Here is a 17,587-nt window from a genome sequence, read left to right on the forward strand (position 1 = left end):
CAAACAAAATGTCCATCGACCAGAAATGGAATAAATAATTTGTGGTATAGTCATACACCACTATACTATGAACCAGTGAAAACCAAGTAAAGTACATTTAATGCATATGCTTAGATATCCCTTGAGAGATGCTGTTAATAAAACAAGAGCATAAAATACATTATGGTTTAAAGATACATCCTATGTAGTAAACATATACAAAATATTCATGGGAAAGAATATCACCAAAATTAGTAAATGGTTAGGTCTGTTGAGGCAAAATGAGGAAAAGGACTAGCGAGTGTTACGTAAGTGTTTTCCATCATTTTATCTTTAATAATTTATTCTGAAACAAACATGACAAGCAACTCAGATCCAGCAAAGCTCAGTGCTGAATACATGCTTGATAGGCTGAAGTATGGCTAATATATATAGTTTTCAATATGTATGAAATATCCATAATAACAATAATTTAAAATATCAGCAGGACCTTTGGTCTTCGAAATCTATAATCTGAGATTGTAGCTTTGTTTATTAATTTAAAATCTTACTTAGTACTCACTCCTAAGTTCCCTCACCTGTAAAATAAGGACAATACCCATCTACCTCACATGATTGTTTTAAGAATTAAATAAGTTGAACATTCTGTGAAACATAAAATGGCAGGCACACTATTATTATTAATGCAGCTACAGACTTTTGAACAATAAACTCAAATTTTAATCATGGTCACTACACAGGATAGTTCATTTAATTAAGTACACTTATATCATCATCTTTTGTAAAAATAAAAATATGATAAAGTAAGCTTATCAGAGATATTAAACTGCGCATATTTGGTCACTGATTGAGCAACATTACAAACAAGTGATTATCTCAGAGCACATGTGCTCAAGAGACATAGCACGGTCAAGTCCTATAATGTCATCCAGCTGAAACAACTTTCCACATGGGCACTACTTAAACCCAGCAGATTATCTGTCAGAAATAGAAAGAAAGTACAATTAAGAATTTACTGAAGGTTTTGAAATGAAGACCTTTGTATACTAAAGGATCAAATTTAACTGCAAAGCACAATCAAATACTTCATTATTGTAAAGGAATTTGGAGGTTTATACTTCCTGGGAGTTTGAAAAAAATCAGAAATATAATTTGAATGTATTGCTTGCTAGCATGAATGCCACACTCTTCCTTGAGTAGCTCCTGAAACAAAGTTTTCATAAAAAAGGGCCTCATGAGGATTTCCAACATATATTTCAGAAAACTGAAACCTCACAGTTCCAATGAAAATACTCCCAAAGAAGGCCTCGCTTTTATTTCTAGACATAGGATGAATATTTCCCATGAACACAAACCGAAATTTTAGAAAACAAAAATTTTAGAAAGCACTGAAGAGTTCATCGAAGAATATAGACGAGATAGTGAGGAATCTCTAAGTCAAGTTCAGGAGAAAGTAGAAAGCTAGAGGTAAACTGCACACCTGAGCATTTATGTTGCTTCTACTTGGAGGACATCTGCAGAACCTGCAAATGTAGGCTTTTGTGTTAGTTCTCTCCGTGCACTGGGTGCTAGGAATACAATGGCGAATGAGTCAGGCATCCCAGTAGGCAAAAGATATTTTTAGGACACCTCAGTAGTAAATGTACTTGAAATATTAAGATACTCCCTACCTCTGGCTGGGAATTCATAACAGATGAAAGACAGGCAGATCCCTAAAGGGAAGGGAAAGCTCAAGAAAGAGGTCTAATTATACAAGGGCAAGCCAAATTCATTTGCATTTTTGTAAATGCGAAACAAAGATTTCAAATGAAAATATAGAACAAGGAAACATTATCTCTAAAGCACGGAATGGCCCAGAAAGTTGTCTTGGTCAAAGGCTACTGTTTCACTTGGATATTTTAGTTGAAATGGCAGACCTCCAGATCAGGGTATCAAAGTTGCTGGCACTGAATAACTGCTCAGTATTATCATCAGTCTCTTTGACTACACATGTAGAAATTAGGACAATTCACATATATTCCTAAACAAAGTATTCTAATCTATTAGATGTTCATCATCAATCACATACTCTGAGAAGTAAGAAAATAAAATCACCCATAACCTTCACCAAGATGAATGTGATCTGATAACAAATGTATCCTGCAGAAAAGATGAGCTCTTGCATTTGGAGAAAATAATTTTTTTATGACCTAGCAGTCCCCTGTTGCCCTTTTATTCTTCCTAAAATCTCTATTAATAAGATAAAAATCTCTTGAGACCTAGAAAGAGGAAGAAGGATTATCAAACTGTTTTTGTTAATGTTATAAAGCAGAAGACCTTAGCATCACATTAGCTACAGATAATCTATACGGAGTAAAATAAATCAGATCATGTAGGTAACTTTGAAAAGATGGTATATAAAAATATCACAGAATATTAAGATCTATTTTGCCATGAGCTTAGTTCTTTTCAGTTACTCTTTCTATTAAAAGTCATGTATATATAGGGAGGAAGGGAGAGGGAGAGAGAATTAACTCTTTGAAGCCTTCATGGATGTCATTGAAGATAATGGCTCTGGCTATCTGTACTTGTTTAAGTTTCTCCTATATTGGTAGTTTAGTTTCTTAAACTATAGAAAAATAGGCCTGGACAAAAAACCTGTGATTTTTGACACTTCTCTGCTCATAGAAAATATTTGGAAAAAAATACACTTATTTATATATTCATTTAATTATGCATACTATTTCAAAGAGTTCACAGATCTCCTGAAGGTCATGTGTGAGCCCTCAGAGGTCCACAGACATGAAGTTAAGAACCTCTAGATCAGACTCTTAGAATCCTTCGGTTTTATGAGTACCTACCTGCCTCTCTAAACCAGCTAGCCTTGGCAAGCCTTGTCAGAAAGGAGAAGCTGAATTCCCTGCAGTAAATCCTCAAAGCACTTTGGAAACCCCATGGCGAAAGGAACCGTAAGGCCATGCAGAGTTATATGAAGAATGGGCATAACGAATAGACCCAGCATTTCCTCTTCCCCTATAAATCATTACCTCCTGAAGAATATGGAAATCCAACACACAATAACTCCTTGTGTTTGAAACCAAGGTAGGTGGAAAACATTAATAGTTCTTTCATTTTGTCAAGACAACATCTGGTTGGAGTCTTTTTATTTCTTACGACTGTATATAAATCACTTAAATTAGTTCTCAGAATCTTCATTTATAAAATGGTAATATTAAGGCCTATATACTTTCCTCCATAAACGACTGATATACATAAAATAACTAGAATTTCAGACCACTTTGGTGGTAGAAAAATGACAACTATCATCTGGGAAGTGATCAGACAAGATAAGATACATAGTGTTTCTCAAACTTTCATCATGATTTTTCTTGCTGTAGTCACATATCACCTATTCAATATTATTTTTCTTTAAATTTCACTCTAAAAAGTAAAATAATAGTCCTTGTTTGAATATTAATCCCAAAAATAAAAGATTTAATATGTTGCTTATATTTTTATACACATTAAAATACAGTCACAACTGTTAAAATTTTTGTTGAGCTGTTACTAGGCCACCTAAAATTATTTTGAAATGTAATTGGCAAACAAATAGCTATGGCAAGCCACTAATACCTTTATATGATTTGAGCCTAACCAGAGTTTATCATTTTCCTTGCCAAAATGCAAGATTTAGGAGAAGGTGGTTGGAGGTTTGATAGTGAAAAGGGAAGAAGGAAGTGCCCCGAGGAGGCCATGTGGTAATACCTTGGACATCTGCTCTGAGGTTCAGCCTGAGTCAGTCTCTGAGAGCCCTGAGCAAGGAGAAGGAAGAAAGTAGGCCAGGGCAGAAGACGCATATGATTTAATGACTAATGCTACTGATTTCAAACTGGCCAAGGGCTGCAGTAGCTCATGTCATTCCCAGGATATAAAAAGCTGCATCTCAGCCTGTTCTGGGCATTTCAAATAAATGGAGTCATAAGAAAGTAGATTAATGGTTGCCTAGTACTGGGGGTTGGGAGAAATGAGGCGTGACTATTAATGGGTAAAGGGTTTCTTTGGGGGGTGATGAAAATGTCCTAAAATTGATTTGGTGATGGATGCACAACTCTGTTAATATTCCAAAAGCCACTGAATAGCACACTTTAAATTCATGAATTGTATGGTAGGTAAATTATATCTCAATAAAGTTGTTTTAAAAAATGCTGCATCTCTACATAATGGCTGGCAAAAGGCAATACATAATTCATCACTTTAAAAAACAGAAATGAAAAAATATAAGAAGCAGTCAGAGCATTAAACAGAAACATTGGCTCTCTGCTGCTAATAAATTAATGAAAATCTCTTATAATACACCCCTGTCTCAAAGCTAGAAGAAAGTTGTGATTCTGCAAAGGATCTGAAAGGTCACTAAGTCATTGCTCATCTTTGAGCCAATACTGTCCCTGAAACTACCAACAGCAGAACTTTCCAGCAGTCTCCCGTATGGACAACAACAAAAACATATCAATGAACGAGATGGAAAAAAGTCGCATATCAGGAAAGCCAAATTATTAACACTGAGGTGAATCAACCCTCATTACCTGAAAAATCAATCACCCATACAAAAAACACCCATACACACAAATCTAATGTACTTAGCAACTATGCTGAGCTATATTCTAGAGACACAAATAGGCCTCTATCATTTAAAATTTTTCTAAGCACCTACTCTGTCCCAGAAACTTGTTGAAGGTAACAAGGACAGAGATGTGAACTACAATTTAAAGAATAAAATGGGTACTAAAGTGAAGTCTTTTACATTCCATTTTGAAGAAAACAATGTACTGAGCATCTATTATGTGCTGAAAGTTGTTCCATTGTTTTGACCTTAGGTCTGTCTTTCTACCTTATGGGAACCGAAGCAGTCTAGTATTAAAAGCTTATTCTTTGGAGTTAAACAGACCTGAATTTCAGTTCTAGCAATGAATACTTGAACTTTACTGATCTCAGTGTCCAATGGACATAAAGTAGGACTAGTTTTCCCTACAATATAGAATTAGACACTCATACAAAAGTATTTATTTAGTGTTCTCTACTAGTTACTGTTTTTGGCTTAGGTAAAATACAGTGAACAAGACAGATATGGGCCTTATAGTCCTATGTGGCAATAAGTTTATTTATCTAAAAGCAATTAGGAGGCAGCTAATGTAATGTAGTTGGTGCTGTAATTATTCAACGATGACATTTTGAGTGAGGGATATAATAGGGAATGCATGCACATAAAAGAAGAGTACATTAATAAAACAAGTAGAAGGTATTAAATGACAAATGAGTAAATGTGCTGGCATATCATAGGCACTATAAACTTGATGTTGGAAAGACAATTAAATCCCAGAAGTTAAATCTAGAGAGTTATCCTGGCAAATAGCAAAGGTGGCTTTCCTGAACAGATAGGTACTAGGAATCAGACAATATCAAGTAGAATGACTGCAAAGTCTGACACTTGCAAAGAAAAATAAAAAGCAAACAAAAAACACCAGATGGTGTCATAACCATTTAGGCAAAAGCACCTATCAACATTCACTCTAGAATGAAAAAGAGAGAAAAGTTGAGACAGAGCAAAATATACACCTCAGCTTCCTAATTCTAAGACCACAATGCTTAGTTGCATTCATGCTAATGCCTCAAGGAGAATCCAATTTTAACAAACACCATTTTAATTCTAAACAACTAAGCTATATCAATGCCATGTTCCATGGCACATAATCATATTTTTGCTTATCTATGTTGGAATGAGAAACTCTGGAAAATAGAGGTACCCTTGTGCTTTTAATGATTTATTTTAAAATGACATTCTTTTGCTTTAGAATTTACATACAGTATTTAGAGAAGATATTAAGCCTAATACATGAAAAAATAAGTAGCTTTGGCATGTTACCATTTAATAGATATTTAGGGAGTTAAATATTTTGTTTTTGAATTTTCATTTTCATTTCTTATATAAGAGAACACCTTCAGCAAAGTATAAGTTATAGGGATACTCCAAATGTCTTACTGTTTAGTTGAAGATAGAAGTGGGCATGGAGGTGGGGACTATGTGGAAAGAGCAGAGTAAATTTCAACTGTTTCATGTCAGAGTTTGGGCAGGACATGAATGACATGTGTCAAAAAGTAGAATTTCTTATGGGGACCTTTCCATAACTGAAAGGAATGATCATGTGCGGAAGAAGAACAAGGAGGATTGCTCTTTTCTTGTTCTGGACACCTCTTGAGACTTCTTGGTAATGAAAGCTTTCTAAGGCTCTGCCTCCATTCCCTGAACACCCTTCTCTACTCTGAAATCTTTCCCTTACTCAGAGTCATCTTGTGCTAGCTCACAAGAGACAACTTTTAAATTTTCAGGAATTTATGAGCCACCTGGTCTCATGTTGGTAACCTGAAATTGACTAAGGTGGGATTATTTACACTATGTAAATCAATGCATGCTTTTTATAATGTATGTACATATTCATTTATTCACTGGAGAGTTCTTTTACCACCCTGACTTATAAATGTCAACTGCAAGAAGACAGAGACCATATCTGTTTTGTTTACAGCTATTTATCTTGTGCTTAGCCTAGTACTTGGTATGTGGTAGTGTAGTAGCAGAGAAATCAGGTGTATGCAGTATCAAAAGCCAGGACACGAGAACTCTGAGAAGGAAGTTGATTTATTTCAACCAGCCAGACTCGGTGGACTTTTGTCCCAATAAAAACCGACCCCAAGTGGAATTTTTGGGCCCCTTTTATACAGAGGAAATAAGAGTGGGGAAACAAATGGTGCTTGTATGCAAAGAGACTTTTTGTTAGTTTTTTCAAGTGTTTTATCTGAGTATTGGATAGGTTATTTCTTTCAGGTAAGCTTGAATTAATGCATATTCTCCACATTTCAAGTTAGCTTTTAGCATGAACCCCCCACATTCTAGCTTACATCTTTCTTGAATATTTAAAACTTACAGAGTTTATACTTTTCAGTTGGCTCTCTAGGCATATTTGGATATAAAATAAGTTTGGATTTGTGCACAGGCTGTATTTAGGTGGACATGGGCTAGACAGATTGGATGTATTAGGAAATACATTCAATAATACTTTCTCAAAATCTATATATGATCCTTGAAATCACAACTGCTCAGCCTCACAAAAAAGCCCCGATTATGTAAAATGTCTCTGTTGTATCATTTCTATCATTCTATGATAAGATATAGAAAAGGGGGCAGGGCTGCACAGAAATACATTTTACACAGCAATGAAACATGAATTTTATGACAGCTTCTGGGCACCTAATCCACACTCCTAGACAGGGTATCTCCTGGCTGGGGGGGACAAAGCCACTCACAGGTGATGAGTTTATTTCCTCTCAAATGAATTGTCCTTTCTATTAATATAAAAAGATCTTCCTCATTTCTTATAGCTATTTTGCATTTGAAACCTATATTCTCTTATTTTAGTATTGCTACTCCAGATCTTTTTAGTTACTATTTGCATGGAATATCTTTTCCAAACCTTTTACTTTCAGCCTGATTGTGTCCTTGCATCTAAGGTCTCTTTTTTTAGACAGCATATGGATGGCTCAAATTTTTTTAATCCATTCTACCAGTCTATGTCTTTTGATTACAGAGTTCAATCCATTAATGTTCAATGTTTTTACTGTATAGGTATTACATACTCTGTTCATTTTATCCTTTGGCTTTCCATTGTCATATCTTATTACTGTCCATCTTTTTACCCTTTTCATTACCTTTACTCAAAATCTTCATTTCTACACTCCTCTCCAAGTCTCCTGCCCTTGTCTATTACTTTCACACTGCAGAACTCCCATTAGTATATTTTGTCTATGTGGTCTTTTGGTAACAAACTCTCAATTTTTGTTTGTCTGTGAATACTTTAAACTCACCTTCATTTTTGAAGGACAATTTTGCCAGATAAGGAATTCTTGCCTGGCAAGTTTTCTCTTTCATAACCTTAAATATATCATACCACTGCCTTCTTGTTTCCATGGTCTTTGGTGAGAGACTGGTACTTAGTCTTATTGAGCTTCCTTTGTATGTGATACATTGTCCTTCTCTTGCTGCTTTCAGAACCCCTACTTTTGGAATTTCATTCTGAATAGTAAGTGTCTCGGAGCAAGTCTATATGGATTTATTCTGTTTGGGGTGCATTTTCCTTCTTGGATATTGATATTTATACCTTTCACAAGGGTTGGAAACTTTTTGGTCATTATTTCCTCAAAAATTTTTTCTGCCCCTTTTCCATTCTTTCTTGTTTCTGGGACTTCTGTGTATGTTTGTGTCTTTCATATTGTCATTTAGTTCCCTTAGACCCTGTTCCTTTTTTTTCCATTCTTTTATCTTTCTGTTTTCCTGGTGTTTTCAAGTTCAAATGCTTGGTCCTCCAATTCACTAATTCTGTCCTCCTTTAATTCAAATCTGCTATTAAATGCATCTAATATATTTTTAATGTCATCCATTATATCTTTCATTTCTATAAGCTGTTACTTTTCTTTGCAGGCTTTCAAATTGTCCTTTACGTTCAGCCAATGTCTTAATATCCTTTATCTCTTTAGCCATATTTTCATTCAACTCCTTGAATTAACTTAGGAGATTTGTGTGAACTTCACTGACTAGTTGTCTTAAATCCTGTGTCTCATCAGGACATTTTACTGAATCTTGTGGCTGGGTCATTTCTTCCTGTTTCTTAGTGTGGTTTGTAGTTTTTTGCTGATGTCTAGGCATCTGATTATGTTGGTGAATTTACTCTGATGGTCAATTTCTCCCTTTTGCCTTGATTTTGTTTCATGGTTCTTCTTTGATTTTTTGGTTCAACTTATTCTAAACCTTTAAGTCATCAAAACAGGCCCAGGGACCTGCTAATGGGGTGGAGACCAGATTCAAGAGTCCCTGGACATGAGACACTACAAAAACCTTTTTTACTTATTGTAGTTTCCTGACCTGCCAGCAGATGGGGTTCTTCAGTGGATTTTTCCACAGAACATCCTTTCAAACTCCACTTGAAGATTCTAGTCTGCCTGGAACTGAGATTCAAAATCAGTGAAACTCCCAAAGAGAAATCACTCTCTGCCCTCTTCTGAGGGAGGAAGACTTCTCTTCCCCTCTCAGTTGGTTGCAGTGAGCCATGGGTTTAAACCAAGGCTGTTTGCCTTGAGGGATTGAGGATGGGTGCCGTTCCTGGTTGCAGGGGCTAATAACTCATGGTTTTTGCTTCAGTCTCTCTGTTTCTCTGTCACTCTCTCTCCTGGATGATTCATACCACTCTGCTGAACTGCACATCCCAAGACAGCTTTTTGCCCTTCATGTGTTGTGTTCATAAGAGTTGAGCACTGCTGCCCTACTCCAACACCACCTTCCCTCAGGATGAGACTACATAGGAAAAATAACCTCATTTCTTAACAGTTTTGGGGAGATATAGTCTTGAAATTGCTTTTTAGCATCCTGATACTGAGAACCACTATGCTTTAGAAATAAAGAATGCAGTGGTGCTTGGGTTAAATGGCCATTGTGAATGTTTTCTTGGAGACTTTGGGAGCCAAGAAGTTATAATTCACCAAGGGTCACTGCAGATTAGGTTGGCATCTGCAGGGCAGTGACAAATGCTTTAAGCATGACTTAATTATGAGCATCGTGCCTTGGAGAAAATTCTTAAAAATACTATTCAACAAATGTTTAGTTAATGTTATTCTCCACTAAAAACCTCCCCTTCTGTCTGCGTATTTTGATCTAGTATCACTTAAGACCTTACCAACTAAAGATGACAGATTTAAAAGTCCTGGCTCTACATGGGTAGCAATTGCTCTAACTTTTGTCCCTTCCCCAAGAACCCTTTCTTTGTACAGATCATGTTTTTCATTCATAACTGAAAACTCTTTACTTCAGAGTCAGAAATACTAGCAGCTTCTTACTAACTTTATTATCTCATGTCAGGATGAAAAATTCCTGGGAGGGAATATGGTACATATCTTCCTGTTACCAAAGGAGGAACTAAGGAGAAATATGATAAAAACTCATAATGTATTGAGCACTCTGATAAAATATATTTACAGGTTTTGAAAATAGTGTTTTCCAATACAGAGACAACACAAAGTAAAATACAATTATATCACAGTTGTGCTAAAACTAAATTAAACACAATTATAGAAATGTGTAAATGCTGTGTGTGTGTGTGTGTGTGTGTATTTTTTCAGCTTACTTCTAAGTGGGAAATGGAAAATTAAAAGCCCAGATTTGTAACTATCTGAAAAATCAAATCTCAAGTCACAGCCAGAACTCCCAAACTTCAATTATGCTCTACATGATTCAAAAATTCTTATCAGGCAGAGAGAGTTGAGTCAATTTTAAACAGTTCATCAGGGGCTGATTTTTAAATTATATATATTATGTGAGTTTTTTGCCATTTCAAAGTTTCTCTTAGAAACAACAGATTCCTATTTTATTGGCAATAATTCCTCCCTCTCTTTGTTTTCTCTAATACTTAAAGATGAATCTTGTCAATAGGGTCCAACCTAGACATGATCAAGCCTTTTCCTTTCACCATTTATTTAGTGCTGCAGCGAGAAACTAGCTTTATAATATTTAACATTCCAGATCTCTTTTCTTAGGTTATAAAGATGTAACATATAACATCTATGAATCTCTTTTCATTCTCTTCTCTACATCCTTCTGCCTGCCACCCCAAAATTGCATTTGTGAGAACATTAGTGAACTAAATAGAATGCATTTTCCTCCTAGCAGAGGAAATGAAGGGGAAGTTTCACATCACACAATATATTAAACAGATGTCTTCTTCCAGATCACTGTTTTCTTGATTTCAATTTCTTTTTTCCTGAAGTACCATTTCCTCTTCTGAATCTCTTCTTTCCCAATCCCCAGCTCACTCCTTTTCTCAGTTCATTGTCAGACTGCAAAGAACTCAGTTCAGATTTGACACTGCCCCTGACCATGTGTTCTTGGCTCAGTTACCTCATCTCTACAGTCCTCCATTTTCTCATCTGTAATAATATGAATACATTTTCTTTGTGGAACATTTACAATGTGCCATCACTATTCTAAGCTTTTTAATGTATACTCATTCATCAGTTCCTCAAAACTACCTGATGAGAGAAATATTCTTACCTGCTACCATTCCCACACTCTATGTCATTGATGAGAAATCTGAGCAAAAGAGAAATTAAATAATTTTCCAAAGTTCACACAGCATGTAAGTGGCAGCATCAGGATTCAAATTCATGTGTTCTAAATTCTTAACTATGATATCTGTAAAAGGGGAATGAGAATCCTATCTATTTCATAGTGATTTTATAATAATTGATAATTAATTGCTCATTTAATTTTAGATCTCATTGTTTTTATTATCATTATTATTTTCTGGGAGGTACCATGGATTGAACCCAGGACCTTGTACATGGGAAGCAGGCATTCAAACCACTGAGCTATACTCACTCCCATTTTTATTACTTTTAATTTTTAATTTTTACATAATACTATTATCATGTATATAAGAGATCAACAGCCTGATATTTTATACTCTATAAACAAAGGATCCTTCATTGCCATATTTGGCCTTGAGAGTCAAATGACGGGTTTATTACAAAAACTGAACTGGTTCAAGTTATGAATCATTTTGTCATGTATGTAAGGAGTTACACATGGAGGCCTGAGTTAATCGGCAACATTTGTTGTAACAATATTTTAGTGTCTTCCTTCCCTCCAAATCCCTTCCTCCGCAGCTGCTTAGCCAGCTGACTCCTTAAACCAGCTCTGCTCATGAATAAAACTTCTTGTATAAATCCATACTGTCTCCATAGCTGTACTCCTTTCTCCCCACACTGAGTCTGCTGTGGCCAGCAGCGTCTCTTATCTTGGCCCCTGCACTGAGAGGATCCAGTCCAGACTCCAGGCCCTTGCTTATGAACTTCAGTTGTCCAAACCCTTTTCTGCTCCCAACAAGGCACTTTTAAACTATCTTTTGCTTTCACGGTAATGTGGGATGGAAATAAGATGTGGGAAAAGTGAAAGTGCTGTCAGAGGTAACAAATCAGACATAATTGCTATTATGGGTTCAGAGTTAACAGCTATTATGGGTTCAGAGTTTCTCTTTCTTTCAATGTTTGCCTTTATCCCTCTCCAAAATATAGGGGTAATTCCATGTATGTACATATATATATTATAAGCTATGATAAGCTATGATATATGATATGCAATGTGTAATATAGACATGGAACTTTATACATACTCTTGTAAAATCTGTTTTTGCTCAACAACAGACTATAACGTATTTATATTAATCAGTTTTCTTTTCATCTCAAATGACAGAAATCAAATTGGAACCAGCCAACCACAATATCCATCTAACCACAAGTCTTTTTCTACTCACACAGTAAAAAATATTCAACTTTCTACCCCTAAAGAGTCCACAAGTAGAGCTAGTTACATTCAAAAATACCTGGTTCTAGAGATTCAAATCATTTTCAGGATTCTCAGTCTACTACTGTATCTCTTCTCCGTTGTCATTTATTAATTATGTTTTTCGTTTGCTTGTATTTTTATTTGTTTGTTTTTTGCTTTTTGTTTAGTTTTGTTTTTGGCTGTTGGTCTCATTCATTCCTTTCTACTAAAACAATCTCCCAATAGCTGAGAAAGGAGGACCTTTCCCTTTAATTTCAGAAGAACATCCCTGAGTGGAGTTCAGCTTTGGAAATTTGTCTATCACTGTACCTGTCATTATAGCTGAGAGGATGGAGAACTCTGATTAGCTAGCTTAGAATAAGGAAGGAAGTCAGCCCACCTGAACCACAAAGGAAGGGATGCTTGGGCAAACCAACAGGAGGGGAGGAAAAAGCCCACTGCATATTTTTAAACCAATACATAAAGTTTTATCTAATTGAATGTGAGTTATGCAGGAAACAAAGGCTTTTTCAGGTTCGGATTTGTTGTTAATTACAACAGCCTCAGCTGAGTTTATTTTTAGATTTTTTTACTGCAAAAAAACAAGGATGCACACTACTGGGACTTCCTGAACTTTCCCTTGTGTTTCAGGAGTACCTGAGAGTTGGTAGCAGTTCATGTGAAGCAGATCTCTGGGTCAGGGAATTCCAGAACTAGGTCTCACCTAATACCATGTTTCCAGGGGTGGAGAATTTCTTTCTGTACCACAATTGCATATTCCCATGTTTTAATTTACTATTGTGCCATGGGTGTACTTGAGGATCAGTGGCACTATGTCTTATTGCACTTATAAATGGCTGTCCAACATTTGGTTTTATGGGTTTATCATTGTTTGTTCAGCCTTCTACTGAAGGATATTTAGGCTTTTTTGCTCAATTATACTTTGCCATGATTCATATTTATGCAATAAATATACTTCTCTGGTTATTTTATTAGTCTAAATTCCTAAATGTGAAATTACTCCATCAATTTTTTCCCACTCTTAAGGACAGGCTTGATTCCTCTAACTTCATAAACCCTACCTTAACTCTTGAAGGCCACACTAATAGTCATATTTCACCTAAAGTTGTAATGATTTCCTAATACTCTTCCAGTAGTTCACAGATTCAAGTATTGTGAGTTCCTGTTATGAGTCAGTCTCCATGCAAGGTGCTGAGTAAATTACAAAGAAAAATAACATACGGTCCATATCCTTTAAGAGAGAACAATTTAGTAGGGAAAGACAGATAAGGTGCAAGTAATTAAAATTTGGTGTGATTCATGCTATAAGTGAGGTGGGTGCAAATTCTATGAGAGCAAAGATGAAGCAATCATCCACAGAAAAAGAAAACTATTCATTGCAGAAGTGATAAGTGACTTGAGTTCCTGAAAAATGAATAGGAGGAGAGGGGTCTGAACATTTCCAAATACAGGGAACATGGTAAAGGAGAGTATATTTAAGACATATATTGGGGCGTTGATTGTGACAGGAGCAAATTGTCCCTGGAAGGAGTGGCAAATGATAAAAAGAATAATTCTTATGTATATTAACATTGAAGAAACATTGTTCTAAAGCAGATTATAATCTTTCTCACTAGACTACAAACAAGATATATGTTTTATTCATTTTGAATTCACTATACTTTCGACAGTACCTAACATATACGTGTATTTTTTTTTAAAGAACTGTGTAAATGAATGAATCATTTAATTATTCATCCTGTGCTTGTCTTCTAAATTCAGTTTTTTTCTCCCATGGAAAGATTTGAATTTAGAAATTTTATAATAATGTCCATTTTTCTTATTGCATAAAGCAAACAAGAATAAGGGAAATTTAAAAATCACCTATAACCCACTAGCATAACCATTAGTCTCACACACAATTACAATTTTGTTTTCTAATATATTTTTCTTTTTTGTGTGTGACATTTTGCCATATCAAATAATCAACCACAAAGTGATTTTTAACAACTGAAACCTCATAGTCTACAAATTTTGCTGTCAATATCCATCTCAACTGCCACTACTCTAGGACAAACCACTATCACCTTTCAGCTGGAAGCTGTACTGTCATACCCATTTCCTTCCTTGTGCCTCCACCTTCATGAGCACAGAGGGGTCTTATGAAAACAGAAGTCGGATGCTCGACTTTTGCTCAAAACCCTTCAAGGATTGCCCTTTAAACAGAGAATGAAATGTAAACTCCCCATCATAGGTCACCTGCAATACTATGCCTGCTTACCTTTCTCTCCTCTCATTTCTGGCCTTTCTGTTTCTCACTCTCTGCTCCTGTCACCACAAACCACACATCTGATGTTCAAATACACGGAGCTCTTTCCCACCTCAGAGCTCTCACGGGGGTCATGCCTCTCCCTGGAAGGCCTCTCTCCCATTCTTCCCACGGTTGCCTTCTCACCCTTCAATTCTTGCCTTTAAATACCTCCTGAGAACTTGCTTTCCAGATAGACCCTAATAGCTCTCCTTCCACTTCCCTGTACTCAGTTTATTTCCTTCAAGTTCTTAGGACAATGTACAGAGAGCTATTTCTTTACTGGATTACTTATCTATTTTCTGATTCTTTCACTAGATTATACATTTCACGAAGGTAGGGATTTTGTCCATTTTATTCATCAGGGCATAGCCAGACTTATCATAAAGTCTGGCATATAGTAGGCTCTCAAAATGTAGAATACACTAGAGATATTAAAGAGATATTTAAGGCAATGGTTCTCACATCAACATCACCTGGGAACTTGTTATAGATGCAAAATCGTAATCCTCAACTCTAACTACTGTATCAGAAACTCCAGGGGTGGAGCCCAGGCACCTGTCTTTTAACAAGCCCTACAAGAGATTCTGGTGTCCAACCACTGTGGTAAAGTACCTGTTTAGAAAGGGAGGCAGGCAAATTTTTTTTAAAAAGTTACCGCAGTCAAAATTTTAGTCAGAGTTGAACCTTAAAGAACACTGACTATAATCTATCATTTTATATAGGAAGATAAAAGCCGTGAAAGACCATTTTCTATTAACTAAACAACTAGTGATAATTCTACCTAAAAGTTTGCTTTTAGGAGAGTAAAACATACATATTTCTTAAGCACATCAAGTTGGAAAAGAACACCCACATGTAAAGCTACATTCATACTGATGCCTGAGTTATTAATTCAGTTATAAACCAGATAGAACTATGGAAAACTTGCATTTCCTACTTCCCTCAAGATGTTTCAAACATTCAGTTGTTCTAGATGATTTATCAACTGCTGTATTTGGGATGGATTTTTCCCATTGTTATTTTAGTTACTTTACTTAAAGGGTAATCAATGATTTTCCACATTTGGAAATTCCTATTAAATGTAGCTGGCTCATTAAGCAACACAGTAGCATAGGGTTACAAAGATGATAGAAAATTAATCAGTGAAGATGAGACTTCTGATTGGAACAAAAACATATGAGTTACCTAACCTGTGTAATTGGATAAACTGTGACTTTGAATATCATGTATTAAAAAGTCTTATATCAAAGGAAAGAATAAAAATTATTAAGCAAGTCTAAATACTCTTTTACCAGGTTAAAAGGAACTAATGGGAAGAGGTACAAAATATGGATTATATTTCCTTAATGTAAGAAGCATTTTACTAAGTGCTGATATTTAGATTATTTTATATTATTCCTTCTCCATCCATTTTTATTGACTCAAAATAATAGGTGCTCTGATTTTTCTAATGAAGATCAAAAGTCAAGCCTTTCTCAGTAGAACAGTTTATGATGGAGTATAGGCTATGGTTTTCTATTGTGTTCTCAATGAAATAAACAATTTTTTAAAAAATAGTCAATCTTTAAATACCCACTTAGTGTAAGTTACTCACTGACAGAGAATTTATCAGTGTATATTTTCCTGGTGTGTGTATATATATATATATACCATATAAGGAATATTTTAAGTACTATTTTTACTTTAAACAAACAAAAAAGACACATTTCCAAGATTATCCATTTTATATAATATAACCTTGAATATAGATTTAGAAATTGAACCACTGATTTCCAAATGGAAGCATTTGATGTTTTAAACAACAAAAACAATGAAAATAAAGTCTTTACAATAGGACAAACTTAGTTTCCCTATCACCTTGAAAATCATGAGAAAATAACTATAGCAGTTGAAAAACATTTTGTTCCCTAGCTTAAACCATAATGAATTTCATAGCTAATGTCACTTATTTAACATTTAATGCTATGGAATATGATTCTTTAAATTCATAAATTTTCCTCAGTTTTTCTAATCTGATTTATATTATTTAGTAAAAATTTTATGTAAATGTAATTTCATATGAACATTTAAAAATACTTATTTTTATAAGTAACCATATTTCACATATTTTAAAATCAAGAACTACTTTAGAATAGAATTTTTGAATAATTACTTCATGGAAATCAATAACGAAATACATTTTAAAATAGTCAAAATTTCAGAAAAGTGTGCATGTTTCCCACACAAGATTAACACTTGTATACTTTAAAAAAGTGCATATTTTAATCATGCCATTTCTTATTTTACTTATAATATTTTGAAATAACAGAAACACTCATCCCAAATTCTAGAATCAATACAAATTATTCTTAATTGGCTTCTCTACATATTTTTTAATAAGCCGAAAAGTATAGTAATAGAGAATTCCTAGATTGACAAACTTTTAAACATACCACAGTCAAAATTCTGGGTTCAGCTGCATTTAGAATCCTTCATTGCTGACAAGAAAGTCTCAAATGACAATCTTCTTTAAAGCACTCTTCAGCATGACAAGAGAAAGTTCTCCGTTCCACGCCTGCTTTTTCCATTAGCTAAAGTGTTACATATTGAATTCTGCACAAAGCATTTAACTGCAGGGTTTTTAGACAACTCTTTGAATGCCTGAGTCTGAATAATGATTAAAAAAGATTAACTCATCTTTTATAAGAATTCTTGTATTGATTTTGTTAATTTATTTTTAGGGTGATGGTGATGCAGTGCAATACAGGGCTGCCTTTATATGCCATTGGTTAATAGTGTCTATGTATGAGTCACCTAAATGACATTTAGTCATATAATGTCAGTGGCATTTTGATGATTTTACTGACAATTTTTAATAATCTACTGCAAATTATTATGTTATTTGAATGAGCTAGACAGAT

General features: G+C 34.9%; 1 protein-coding gene across 7 annotated transcripts in view; it reads right to left on the reverse strand.

Moving 5' to 3' along the window:
• ANO3 (anoctamin 3) overlaps positions 1 to 17,587 on the reverse strand; it is a 312,028-nt gene that overhangs the window by 169,135 nt on the left and 125,306 nt on the right. Inside the window, exon 1 of one of the 7 annotated variants that reach the window (XM_071218143.1) lies at positions 17,120 to 17,416. The exons of the other annotated variants lie outside the window; for them this stretch is intronic. The gene's annotated coding sequence lies outside the window, so the exon portion shown is untranslated. Of the gene's footprint in view, positions 1 to 17,119; positions 17,417 to 17,587 lie in introns of those variants that run through there. 7 annotated transcript variants of the gene reach the window in all.

This window comes from Dasypus novemcinctus, chromosome 10 (genome assembly GCF_030445035.2).
Source record: "Dasypus novemcinctus isolate mDasNov1 chromosome 10, mDasNov1.1.hap2, whole genome shotgun sequence".
Taxonomy (NCBI): Eukaryota; Metazoa; Chordata; class Mammalia; order Cingulata; family Dasypodidae; genus Dasypus; species Dasypus novemcinctus.